Source organism: Sorex araneus, chromosome 6 (genome assembly GCF_027595985.1).
Source record: "Sorex araneus isolate mSorAra2 chromosome 6, mSorAra2.pri, whole genome shotgun sequence".
NCBI classification, from domain to species: Eukaryota; Metazoa; Chordata; class Mammalia; order Eulipotyphla; family Soricidae; genus Sorex; species Sorex araneus.
The window spans coordinates 45,784,108-45,799,082 of NC_073307.1; positions in this window are offsets into that span (position 1 = coordinate 45,784,108).

A 14,975-nucleotide genomic window follows, 5' to 3' on the forward strand; every position below is an offset into this window, starting at 1 on the left:
TTTAAATTTTATTATTAGTAATTGGCTAGTAACTCATTTTACAGATTAATTTTGTTACTATAGGCATCTTCTGCATGTTCCACCTTGGCAACACTTGGACATCAAGGTCCTAAGTTTTATTTTTTTTCCTTTTGCAGTGGTGCTGATCTTGGACTAGTGGGGCCCAGGGGCTACAAGGCCTCATCACTCTGTGCTGGGAGTTGAATGCAGGTCCTTGAGTATGCGAGCCATATGCTCCACCCCTTTGAGATACTTCCTTAACACTTTGACTTTCCTTGTATCATGAATGTACCAAATATTATTACCTTAAATATTTTGCTTTATTTTTGGAAAGTGGGAATGGGTGAAATAAGAATAAACTGTCGGTTTTAGACAAGATATGTCATTTACTTGGTGTTAATAGATACATATGCGGTCAATATGTTAATTTTAATTTACAGTAAAATTTGCCTTAGACATTGTTGAATAGTTGTAGTATATACTGCAATGACCAGACCGTATTTCTTTGTTTCGTTTGTTTGTTTGGTTTTGGCTTGGGGGACACATTTGGTGGTGCACTGCTTTTACTTCTGGGTTTGCACTAGGTGATCATTCCTGGTAGTGTTCCATCCACAGTGCTGGGAAGTGAAACTTACATGCTTTACCTACCTTATATGATTGCACTATCTCTCCGGCCCCTGACCAGACCAGTATAAATCAACTGAGTGTAAATGAAAATGATGAAAAATGCATAAACTACAGACTAACTGCCCTTCCAACAAAAATTATAACAGCAAGCAGCACAAAAGAAAATGTGGGTTGAACTTCTGGGAATATATCCCAGGGAGGCAAAAAAAGTATAGTTGAAATGACATTTGCACTTGTATGTTCATTGCTGCACTGTTTACAATAGCCAAAATCTGGAGAAAACCCCAGTGCCCAAGTACAGATGACTGGTTAAAGAAACTTTGTTACTTCTACACAATGGAGTACTACTCAGCTGTTGGGAAAGATGAAGTCATGAAATTTGCATATAAGTGGATCAACATGGAAAGTATGTGAAGTGAAATGAGTCAGAAAGAGGGACAGATTGCACTGATCTGTGGAATATAAAGAAACAGAATGGGAGAAGAAACACGCAAGTATAGTAGAGATAAATACCAGGAGGTTTGCTTCATGGCTTGGAAGCCAGCCTCACATGCTGGGGAAAAGGTAGCTCAGATAGAGAAGGGGACACCAAGTAAAGGGTGTTTGGAAGACCAGCTTCAGTTGGGAGATGCATGCTGAAAATAGATTATAGACCAAACATAATGGACACTCAATACCTCTATTGCAAACCACAACACCAAAAAGGAGAGAAAACAAAAGGGAATGCCCTGTCACAGAGGCAGGGTAGGGTAGGGGAACGGGGGTGGGTGTGGTGGGAGGGATACTGGGATCATTAGTGGTGAAGAATGGGCACTGGTGGAGGGATGGGTACTCGATCATTATATGACTGATCGAGTCATATATGCAAGTCATATATACATATATCATATATCGAGTCATGTACGCAAACATGAAAGTTTGTAAGTCTGTAACTGTACCTCCCGATGATTTACTAAAAAAAAGTTTAAAGAAAATGTCGGTTGAATTTGGTTGATATCCGGCCCACTCAAACCTGGTGTCACTTGCTTAGTCACATGTCTATGACAGCACACCCATAGAAACCACCCAGTTCTGCTTCTCTACACTGTAGCTATTGTCAGTGACTAGTGACTATCTGTCTTCTGCACTGCTCATATTTGCTTAACTTCACGTCTGCTGGGTGACAAGCAACATGTGGAAACAACTGAAGGGCCCAATGACAGAGTGAATAAGGAGGATATGGGACTTACACCCAACAGAATACAACACAGCTTAATAAATTAAATCTTGCCTTTTACTACAACACTGATAGAACTGAAAAAGGTCATGCTAAGTGATATAACAGAAAGAAAAAAATAAACCACGTGGTTTCACTAACAATTGTTTCATAAAGAAACAAATGAAGAACGATAATATCCAATGAAAGCTCTCAGACTGGGGATAGAACTGAAAGTTCCCAAAGCAAGAAGAATAGATGAAAAGGTTCCAATATTCAATACTAAGGATAAAGGCACTTTGGTGGTGGATGTTGTGTGGTAATATTGTATTTCTAATATGTATAGACATATACAATCTTAAAATAAATTTTATGTCAATTAAAAATCTATCACTGTCATCCCGTTGCTCATCTATTTGTTAGAGCGGGCACCAGTAACGTCTCTCATTGAGGGACTTATTGTTACTGTTTTTGGCATATCCAATACGCATGGGTAGCTTGCCAGGCTCTGCTGCACGGGCTCCATACTCTTGGTAGCTTGCCGGGCTCTCCGAGAGGGGCAGAGGAATTGAACTCAGGTCGGCCGCGTGAAAGGCAAATCCCCAACTGCTGTGCTATCGCTCTAGCCAAATTAAAAAATATGAAAGGTAAAATAATATAGCTGAGATGAATTTTGGTGAATTATATTTAAATAATGAACTGTGAATTAAAACCAGGTAAAAGTCAGGGATAAGCCTAAATTCGAAATGAAGTGGGCTTCTGGGATAATTGCAGGAAAACTAGTTGTGAGAAGTAAAGAAAGTTAATTCTCAATTTTGCTAGTGAAGAAATATGTAAAATCAACACAGGAAGGAAAACAATAGTGGGAGAGGGGACTCCACAATTGTCAAGTCAGAACAATAGCATAGTTCCCCAAATAATTTTATTTTTATCTGAATAGTTTTGCTTAATAACTACAAATCTTAATTTCTCATTAGGCAGAAAATTACTCATCAAATAAAAGCTAACTTATTTCTGCATACTTATTAGATGTGCAATGCTTTCAAAACAGTTTTATAGACCCAAGCAGACATTAAGTCTTTACTGAGTAACTAAAGAAGCTCTGAGCCTCTCCTATAGGTGTCATAACTAATTATAGGTTAATCTCTGGGACCAACAGAAAACCATATTCTTTTATATGAGTGAAACCAGCAAAACATCATGAGCAAGTCCCTGTGTATTTCAGTCCATATTTCTAAGGAGACTGAGTCTTTTGTTTCCTAAATCCTAGAATCTGCAAAAGTAACGAGTTTTTACTAACAATGAGTTATTTACACCCCTGATCTGTAGGAAACTACTACATGCTTATAGTAGTGAGATTTAAAAAAAAAAAAAACTGGGTATTTAAGAAACATACTGAGGAAAGTTATCTTTGGTAGAAGTATGAGGGATCATTTGTATCACTTGTCGTCCTGTTGATCTTCAATTGCTGGAGTGGGCGCCAGTAACGTCTCTATTAGTCCCTGTCATGTGCGAGTGTAGCCCAATGATATCTGCTCGCTCCAGGAACAGGAGGAGCCTCAAATTGTTCATTCAGGGTTTTGACGAAGAAGTCTGACCATCTCGTTGGTGAGCAGCCACGTGGTTTTTTGATGTCCTGTGGAATCCAGTCGGTAACAGCTCTAGTCCAGCGGTCGTCTCTGAGTCGCATTACATGACTGGACTATCTGATTTTTGACACCTTGCCAAACAAGACAGTGTCCCTGATTCTTGACCATCGATGGAGGTTGGAACTCAGGATTCCTTCTCTCACTTGAGCGAAACATGATACTCCTAGCATGGCTCTTTCGATTCCTCTTTGGGATACCCGAATAGCGTTCTCATCCTTTTGCGTAGAGCCCAGGTCTCTGAGGTGTATGTTAGTGCAGGAAGAATGGTGGAGTCGAAAAGATGTGCCCGGGAGATCCGGAGCTGCCTCACACGAAGCGGACCCTCTGCTCCTAAAGACTATGATCCCAGAGGTCTTCCAACTCATTTTGGCACCCAAAGTGGCTTCTTACAGAAATGCATCTAGACTGTGAACTGAGCTAAGTTATCAGAAATCCAAAACCGTGCAGCCTTTGTCGTGGCTGCAGGAGCTCATAGAGTCTTCATTCTCAGCAATGAAAAGAAATTATTAAATGATGCCTTTTCAGCAGGCCTGGTTGTTGGGGAAAAATTCCAGACAACAATAGTGAGTTCTCTATTGAAATATGAATGTATTCAAAATATAGAGATAATAAAGTGAAGATCATTAGCTACTTAGGTGGGGGGTTGGGAGGGGGTTATATTGGGGTTCTTGGTGGTGTAGCATGTGCACTGGTGAAGGGATGGGGGGTTAATCATTATATGACTGAGACGTAAACCTGTGCCCAGAGCCGGAGGTTCTTCATCCTCTTAACCACTTCTTCAACGCTCTTGAAGGTGTTCCACACTGCTCTTTTCCTCCTGCCCAGTAATGGCACCAAGTCATTCCTCATGTTGAATTCTCGACCCAGGTACACATAGCTGCTGCATTCGGAGATGTTCATTCCATTGAGAGCAAATGGAACATCAGGGACTAGTTCATTTTTCATAAACTTCATTTTGTTGAGATTCAGCTGCAGTCTGACCTTTCCACACTCGTGGTCGAAGTCGGCCAGTATTTGTGCCGCTTGGCTAATGTTTGGAATTATGAGAACGATGTCATCAGCAAAGTGGAGGTGGTGTAGTTACTGACCATCTATCTTCACTCCCATTCCAATCATCGCATGATGTTCTCAGGGATGGTACTGAAGAGTTTTGATGAAATGGTGTCACCCTGCTGAACCCCTCTCTTTACGTCAATGAGTACTTCCTTGTAGAATGGTGAGATCCTGGTGGTGAATCCATAAGATAGCTCGCGGAGGATCTTGATGTACTGAGTTTGAACACCCTGTTTGGCTAGGGCTTCGATGACCTCTTCAGTCTCAACAGAATCGAAGGCCTTCTTTTTTTTTTTTTTTTTTTGGAATGTTTATTTATTTATTTTTATTTTTTTAATTAGTGAGTCACCATGAGGGTACGGTCACAAATTTACCCATCTTCGTGCTTGTGTTTTCCTCATACAATGTTCGAGAACCCATCCCTCCACGTGTCCATTCTCCACTACCAATGCATCCAGTATCCCGCCCTTAAATCGACGAACATTAGACAGAGCGGCATCTTGAACTCTCGAGAAACTTCAATGAGTTTGGTCACCATGTGGATATGGTCTATCATGGTGAGTCCTTTTGGTAACCTGGCTTGCTCTCATGGCTATCCTTCGTCTAGTGTTCTGCCAATCCTATTCAGGATGACTCAAGTGAACAACTTGTAGACGACGGATAACAGGCAGATTGGGCGATAGTTGCCGATGTCATGGATGTCTCCCTTCTTGTTCAACAGAACGGTCCTGCTGGTTTTCCATTGAGATGGAACCTTGCATTCGGACAGGCAGCATGTGAAGAGCCGAGCCAGTGTATTGACAAGTACTGGAGGCAGATTCCTCAGGTGTTCAGGTCTGACCTTGTTTGGACCAGGTGCTGTACGTGTCTTTACTGATGAAACGGCATGTCGGATTTCAAAAGGGAGGATGTTGGGAATGACATATCTATCCTACAGAATTTTGTATGTGGGCAGGTGGATGTGGCTGTCAAAGAGATCTGAGTAGAAGTCATGAATAATCCTGTTCATTGCCCTTCTGGAAGATGTGATAGATCCATCAGGACATCAGAGGGCAGTCATCTTGGTCTTGTAGTTGGCGAAGGACAGGTGAGCATAACATGAGGGATACCAGACTCATTTTTCTCAAAAAGAAAAGAAAGACAGAGGGAGTTTTTCATTTAATGCAATAACTTTTATTTTCAGTCGTATTATCACCTTTGTGGGCCCTTAACTACCTGTGTACTCACCATCGATTATATCTGTATCAGCAAATCACCTTTTCTCTTAGTGTATATATATTTTCAGTTATCTGGAAGTGCATTTCCTCCTGGTTTATAGAGTCCTGGCAAATAATAGGAATTGGACTTTAATGAATGCTATTAGCTTGGGTACTGTTAATGTGTTAAATCAAAACTCAATATCATATATGATAATAATAAAATTACACATATTTCATTTTAAGATAAAAAGAATAGGGATTTTTTCATATGGCTATGTATATTTTAGGTGGTTGTGTCATAAGGAAATAAGTTTCTAATTTGGGAGGGTTGTCAAATCTGGTAATTCTCAAGGGCTACTCCTTGATCTTTGTTCAGGATTAGTCCTAAGAGGTAGGGCATTGTATACAATGTCAAGATGCCAACCACAGTTAGTTGCATGCAAGGCAAAGACCTAAACCTTTGTACTTTATCATTAGCCTTTTTAACAATAACAGTTCTAAAGAAAGATATTATCCAATTTGGTCAAAACAAACTTTTAAATATACTCATTAATCTTATAACGAAGTAACTTGAACTTTGGTATATTTTTTACTGTGTTTTTGTTTCAAAACAAAATCAAGGCTTCAGATATTTTGCCCATTTTAGACAGAGCTTTTTGTTTTCTTATTAATGAGTCTTAATAATTTTTTAAATTTTAAATCACTGTTATGACCATGTTGCCCTTGCAAACTTGTTTTCTTCCTGTGACTCCCTGTTCTATTATGAATACTAAACAACTCCCTATAGTTGGTCCTTTAGTATTATGATGTGGCTTCTATTTTATACTGTTATACCAATTGTCTGCTTTGAAATATTCTGGGGATGTACGAGGAGTCATATGGCTGAGAAACACTGTTTTAGAGCGTAGTTCTGTGTCATATAAGGCTGCAACTCGCCATTCAGTAGTTTACCTTTTCAAATCCACCTGCATGTTGATTACATTTTCTTAGTAGAAGTTACTAAGAGAAATCATAAAGTTTCTTAAGTCTCACCAACTATGTCTTTTAAAAATATTTCCTTGGTCTTGGTCCTAGTAGCTGAAAGGACATCACCAAACTCAAGGTTCTACAACATTTTCTACTGTTATCTTCCGTAATTTTAAAGTTGAAATAAACTTTAAAAATATAGATTGTTTACCAATATTCACATTAATAATAATATAAATGTATAATAAATAACCTAGATTGGTTAATTTAAAATTAACCTAAATGACATATGTTAATTAATTAGTTACATGTTGACTTTAGACAATGTTGGGGGCTTTTTCCTGTGATGTCTACCTGTTCCAGTATCATTTATTGAAAAAGCTATATTTTTGTCATTCAATGGCATTTTGTCTTTTGTTCAAAGTGAGTTTCTTATATATATATATGTATAATTTCTGGACTGCCCATCCTATTTCACAATTTTTTCAACTCTGTTCCAATTACTGTTACTTTATATATATTTTCAAGGAGTATTGTATCCATCTAGATTTGATCTTCAGTGTGTTGACTAACAACTTATAATACTTTTATGTCCCATGTTTCTTTGTAATTTATAATAATTTTACTTTAAATGAGTCAAATAGGGGTCAGAGAGATAGTACAGTGGATAAAGCTCCTGCCTTGCATGTGACCTACCCAGGTTCATCCCCAGCACCATATATGTTCCCCAGAGCCCCACCAAGAGAGATTGCTAAGTGTAGAGTCAGCACTGCTTTAAGTGGAAGTGGCCCTGCAAAACATAAACCAATTAAAAAGCATAAAATAATGTAAGCACCATTAACTCTAGAAATAAGAATAGTGACATGTAAGCTATTGCTTTATACTTTGCAATATATGAATACTTAAAATATTAACATATATGCCTATTATATCAATTATATTCATTTTCTTCAGAAAATCCAAATTTATTTAATTCAATACTTTTATTTTTGCATAATTATTGGAAACATTTTACTTTAAACTCAATAATGATAGGTGTGGTAATGTTTAGTCCTTATCATCTATGATTAACCTCTCTGTTACTTTTTTTTTTGAAGGAATTGGCTCCCAAGATGTGCTCAAGGGACATGAGGGCTACACCCAGAAATTCTCAGTCAGCTTGGCAGATGACTCAGTGCAGGGGACAAGAATGCTTCTATGCTGCCTGGAACCTGCCATGTTAGAGACAACCTCAGCCGCCACGGCAATTCTCACAATGCTAGAGGACAGCAAGGGTCATGCTTGGTGGTGTTCAAGGAAATCACACAATACTGGGCATGGAAACAGTGCCTGGCATATATAAGGTATGCATACTAACCCCGGTACTATTTCCAGGGTATCTAGCCCACATATTAGTCCTTGTAATGAACACATACCTTATGTGAATTAGCCCTTAGTATATTTCCTTTCTGAATTCCTCCATATCATTTCTATTTTAGTATCAGTTTTAAAAAGCATAAGCATTTAGAATAAACACAATGTTGCTAATTCTTTCCTGAAGAGTGGTAGGAATTTTTATATCTGTAATATTGATCAGATAGGTTTCAATTTTCAGAAGTCTGCGAACTAACCAGTAAAAGAACCCAATCCTACTAATATTGTAAAGCCTTCATCCTTCCCCAACTCTGCCTGGTAGCACAAATGCAGATTTAGTATTGTCTCTAACTTAACCAATTCATTACCAGTCTTAGTATCATAAAAAACAGTGAAATGATATCACCAGTGCAGGTTTTATAAAATGATGCAAGAGGGTCAAACATATTTTGATGGGCTGGAGCATGTGCTTTGCATATAGAGGTATAGATTTAACCACTGAATTGTATTTGTACCACTGGAAATGACCTCTGGAGAATCAACAATCAGAAGAGGATTCAGCACGATAGAACATATCCACACAGTGACCAAACTCATTGAAGTTTCGCGAGAGTTCAAGATGCCGCTCTGTCTAACATTCATCAACTTAAAGAAGGCCTTCGATTCTGTTGAGACTGAGGTGGTCATCGAAGCCCTGGCCAAACAGGGCATTCAAACTCAGTATATCAAAATCCTCTGAGAGCTGTATTGTGGATTCACCACCAAGATCTCACCATTCTACAAGGAAGTGATCATTGATGTAAAGAGAGGGGTGCTGCAAGGCAATACCATTTCACCGAAACTCTTCAGTGATGCCCTAGAGAATATCATGCGATGACTGGAATGGGAAAGAATGGGAGTGAAGATAGACGGTCAGCAATTACACCACCTCTGCTTCGCTGATGACATCGTTCTCATAACGCCAAACATTAGCCAAGCGGCACAAATGCTGGCCGACTTCGACCACGAGTGTGGGAAGGTCGGATTGCAGCTGAATCTCAACAAGACGATGTTCATGAAAAACGAACTAGTCCCTGAAGCTCCATTTGTTCTCAATGGAATGAACATCTCCGAATGCAGCAGCTATGTGTACCTGGTTCGAGAAATAAACATGAGGAATGACTTGGTGCCAGAACTGCGAAGGAGGAAGAGAGCAGCGTGGAATGCATTCAAGAGCATCGAAGAGGTGGTTAAGAGAACGAAGAACCTCCAACTCAGGGCACATCTTTTTGATTCCACCATTCTTTCTGCACTAACATATGCCTCGGAGACATGGGCCCTACACAAAAAGGATGAGAATGCTATTAGGGTATCCCAAAAAGGAATCGAAAGAGCTATGCTTGGAGTATCACATCTCACTCAAGTGAGAGAAGGAATCCAGAGTTCTGACCTCCATCGAAGGTCAAAATTCAGGGATGCTGTCTCTTTTGCCAAGGCATCAAAAATCACATGGGCCGGTCATGTAATGCGATTCAGAGACCACCGCTGGACTAGAGCTGTTACCGACTGGATTCCACGGGATGTCAGAAGACCTCGTGGCCGCCCACCAACTAGATAGTCAGATTTCTTTGTCAAATCTCTGAATGAACGATTTGAGGTTCTTTCTGTTCCTGGAGCGAGCAGGTATCATTGTTTTGACTACAGTAGGTCGCAACAGGGACAAATGGAGATGTTACTGGCGCTCGCTCGAGTAAATCGAAGATCAACAGGATTACAAGTGATACCACTGGAAATGACCTCCGGAGAATCAACACAGGAGTAGCTGCTGAACACTTTTCAGTATGATCAGAAGTTAGCAAACAAAAAATGATTCTTCAGATTGCTATTCATACTTTAAACAATTAAATGTTAAAATACTGACAAATTTCTTTGTATAAAAGGTGATTTTTTAGGACATATTCAGATTAGAACAAGATAGGCTAAACTAATTGATATATACATTCATGGAGTTAGTAAGTTTTACTTCTGAATCTTAATAATATTGTAAACCCATGGTTCCTCAATAAAAATTAATAATAAAAACAATACATAGTTGCTAGAACAAGAAACTATTTTTGACAATGTCAAGAGTTGCAGAAATTTAAACCATTAATCCAAGAAAATTCCTGAAAATTTTCTCTCTGTTATGTAGAGGAAAAATATGATTTTTAGAAGGCAAGGATACATATATAAAGAAAAATGTAAAGATTAAGGATGTAATATCTTAATTATAATTTTAAAAAGAAAATGTTGTGATGTAGAATATTATTCAACACCCTAGCCATTGCTTTCATGTGACATAAACCATTTGAATTGAACTGAGTCTTAAGTATAAAAATGTATACAGTGATGAATGGAAAGCTTGGAACACACTTGAAACAATTCTAGAAACAATGGTTGGAAGCTTGGGCAATTGTGAGTGGGGCAAAGGGCAGTTAGAATGGAGAAGGGAACAGTATGACAATAATAATTGGAAATGATCACTCTGAACAAGAACTGAGTATTGAAAGTAGGTGAAGAAATATACATACAACCTTTCGGTATCTGTATTGCAAACCATAATGTCCAGAAGGGGGGAGGGAGAGAGAGAGACAGAGAGAGAGAGAGAGAGAGAGAGAGAGAGAGAGGAAAGAGAGAGAAAGAAGTGCTGCCACAGAGACAGGGAAGAGGGAAACATGGGAGGGAAACTGGGGACACTGATGGTGGGAAATGTACACATCTGAGGAGACAGATATGAAAGGATGAGTGTTGGAACGTGATATGAATAAAACCCTATCATGAATAACCTTGTAACTATCTCACTGTGGTTAAAAAAATGTTGAAAAATAGAGGGAGTAACTGGATGAGGAAATGCAGTGGTTTAAAGGGAGATGCCTGCATCACCCTTTGCTCCCAGAGGGAGGAGAAGGAAAGAATTAGAATGAAGGAGAAGGGAGAAGAGATAGATGAGAATCAATGGGGACAAAGGTCACGTGCATTCAGGTACTATGGTGTTGTAAAATAATATGGATTAAAAGGCAAATAACACCACTTAAACCATGAGTGAAAATGACACATAGGAAAAATACTGCAAACAGTCTCAACTGGCGGGGATGTGGAGGAAAATGAACCTTCATCTGCTGCTATTAGGAATGTTGTCTGGTCCAATACCTATGGAAAACAACAAGGATGATACTCAGTAAATCTCAGAATCGAGCTATTACATGACCCAGCAATTCCATTTTATCAATCCCCAGGACACAAAAACATTCATTCAAAAGAACATATGTTATTGCAGCAATCAGTACAATAGCTAAGATCTGGAATCAAACTAGATGTCCCGTGACAGATAAGTAGATCATGAAGATATGGTATATATACACAATGGAAAACTACACACAGCTATAAAAAGTAATGAAATCCTACAATTTGCAGCAACATGAATGGACCTGGAAGACATCATGTTATATGAAGTAAGCTGGAAGAAGAAGAATAAACACAGGATTATATTACTTATATGTGGTATTTAGAATAACTGGATGAGGGAACGCAATGTTTTAAAGGGGGTATGCCCAAATTAACTTTGGTCCAAGAGTATAGGGAGAGGAAAGAAAGAAACAGTGGAGAGGAGTGGGAGAAGAGACAGATGAGAAGCAATGAGGGCCAGGCCAGGGGAGTAGTTGATGTTAAGGTGATGCTAAGGAAGGGCAGAGTCAAATATCTAAACCATTATCAACAATACTGAAATCAAGAGATCCAAACTTTAAAAATCGAACTTAGAAAGGTGCCTGTCAAGAGGGCAGGCTTAAGGGGTGTGAAGGAAATGGGAAGGAACCTGGGAACATTGGTGGAGGGAAGTTGACACTGGTGGTGCGATCAGTGCTACAACATTGCATGTCTAAAATTTATTTATCCATAATTTTGTAAATCACGGTGCCTTGATTATAAAATATTCTAGTTTCAGCCAAACAGACCATATTTACCTTCCCATAAGAAATCACTTACTAAACCAGTAAAAAGATGATAAGAAAACAAAGATTTTATATATCAGAATCAGGCATAGGTGCTTGGCCTCTTCGGGAATGAAAAAATGAGATGAGTCCTATGGTGGTGCCAGTTTACTTACTTGAGTCTCCAAGTTGTCACATATTCAAAGTAAGCCCAATAAAGATGAAATCCAAGCAGACCAATTGGAGTCTTATAATACCCAACTCCATGAGTTGAAGATATCAGGCAAAATAAGACAATTAGTTTACAGAATAGCTTTTATTATTATAGAATACCATTAGAGATCACCAGAGTATGAATAGCATGCAAGTATTTCTCTTTTATTATAGTTTAAAAAATTTTTATAATGATAAAATTCATTCAGAAGAAAAATATACCATATGATACAGTTTAGTTATTGCAAAAAGAATTAACAAATTGGAGACATGATACTAGAAATTAATAAAGATAAAACAAAAATGGAAAAAGAACTATTGAGGAGGACATAAGTAAGTTGTGAGACTTCATGCAACTTAGGACAAGGATGAGAAAGCAAAAATATATTTGAAGGAAAAATATTGATGAAAACCATATACTCGAAGATATCAATGGACTCCAAGTATAAAAAATAGGATAATCTTTAGTGTAGCCTGTCAGACTCCTTCCTCCCTCATAACCTTAAGGAAAGTCTCTGCCATTACTATTTTTTCTAAATTCAATCCCTCATTCTTATTTGCTTTTTTCCCCCAGTATTGTTCTTTGTTGTTGGAATACTGGTTATTCCTTTCTGTGACTCTGATTCTAATCCTAACACCAATCCCTGAGAAAACTGCTCCCCTCCTGTAATAAAATCACCTCCTCTCTTGTCCTTCCACCCTACTCTGTCAAAAGTGCTCTCTTTGATCTCTCCTTACTTATTTGCGTATAATTCAATCCAGTTGTATTTTCCTTCAGTCTGTCTGCTTCCCTTACACAACTATAAATTTACAGGACCTAATAAATTCCTGGAACAGGCTCCACCCAGCAAGTGTTTGAGACTATAATGAACAATGTAAACTAGATGAATCTGCCTTTGTTGTCAGAGTATGTTTATCATTAGTAATATTTGAAGTAATTGGTGTTTTGTTATTTTTGAAGGAAGAAATTAATAATGAAAAGCATATTTGGTGAATCTTTGTTGTCAGTATATTTGCATCGTCTAGTAATATTTGAAGTAATCAGTTCTTGATTATTTCTGAAGAAAAGAATTTTTAAGTCAGCAATAATAAAATATAAATGGTGTCTACAAGCTTCTATTTTCTGTGTACAGAGACATGTTAGTAAAATATTCATGGGTAATACCATAGCTTGTAGGTGCACCCATTTGTTTGTACAATTATGTGCATATGTTTATCTATTTGGTGGGGAAGATATCATTCAAATAATTAAGTGAGAAAATTAATTTTTAGATATTGAAAAGCACTTTGAAAGCAATAAAGCATACTGATCTGATTGTGTGGGGATACTATCATCAACTTCATTTTTATTTTAATCATTATCTTTATTATTATTAGTGAAGTAACATAGTTTACAATAGCATTAATATTTTTGCTTTATACATACAATGTTACTGCACCACATCCACCATCAAAGTACCAATAATACCTCATCACAGTCCTTAGTTTCCTCCGCTTGTCCACCCTTCCCCTCTTCATCCAGGTGGGGGAATACTTTAAATTACCGAAGAAGTATTTTCTGAGCAGTAATACTTGGACTTGTATTTTTTTATTTAAAAAGAAAATATGATCCAATTGTTTGGGCCAGACATTTTTCAAAGGATGGGAGCAATATAGGCTAAGAACCTAAGGTGAAGATAACATGTGAACATGAGAAAGACAAAGCAGGCAAATGTGAACAATATTTACGCACAATGGCTAGATGTTACCTATGAAATACTTGTTGAATTACTTGCTATAAAAAAGTTAAGTAATACTCATCATGAATGTGTTGCCTAAAAACAAGTGGATAAAAATACAGCTCAATTTGTGTTCACCCTGAATAGCTAGTATTTTAAAATAGATACCTATTAAGGGATATGCTTAATTTATCCAAAAATTCCTCAACCTCAAGAACTCTCACATCAGCACTATTTTTCACCACATTATTTAATGTTGTGAATTTGTATCACATTTTATTTCCAGATGGAAGCTTCTGGTCCCAAAGTTTGATTAGCAGAAAATTCAAAGTATGCAAATTAGAAGAAATTGCTTTGGTTGTAAATTATCACTGTGTGCTTATAAGCAAATTCTGAATGTGTTATGTGTAGTTTGTTTCAATGTGCCTAAGCATAATTTTCAACTATTGTTCTGGCCTGCTTAAAAATGGGCTGAAATAATCTATAGTTTCTGGTGTCTCTATACACTGGGGAAATAGATTTCACAATCAGGGTGGAGAATCTGGTTGGCTGCCAGATATACAGGTATTTTAGATGCTTGCATATGGATCCATGTATAAATACAGCATGCAGAGTACTCATAGTGGTAAACCCTATTAAGAGATCCTCTCTAGACCTCACAAGCCTCAATGATTATGAAGCCATCAGGCATTCTTCTGCTTTTGATCAGCATGTCCTATTTGTTCCTTTTTGTAGGTGAGTACTATATAGCATACATTTAGAATGGAATCCTGGACCAGATTGACTAATGTCAGTAGTCATGATATAATGCTATTGTTTGTGTTTATAGTATCAATGATAAGGATTATGATGTTGATTAATGATAAGGACAATGGTAACTGTCCATCACATTATTAAGAAGGAATATTTACTTGTAAACTAGCTACTTTAATTAAAGCTGTAATATTACACAAGAGATAGTTCATCCAACTATAAAAACAATTTTAGGTCTCAAAGATGAGATGGCCTATGAGAGGTCACGTGCTTCCCAAGAAACTAATCTAAGAGTTCCATGA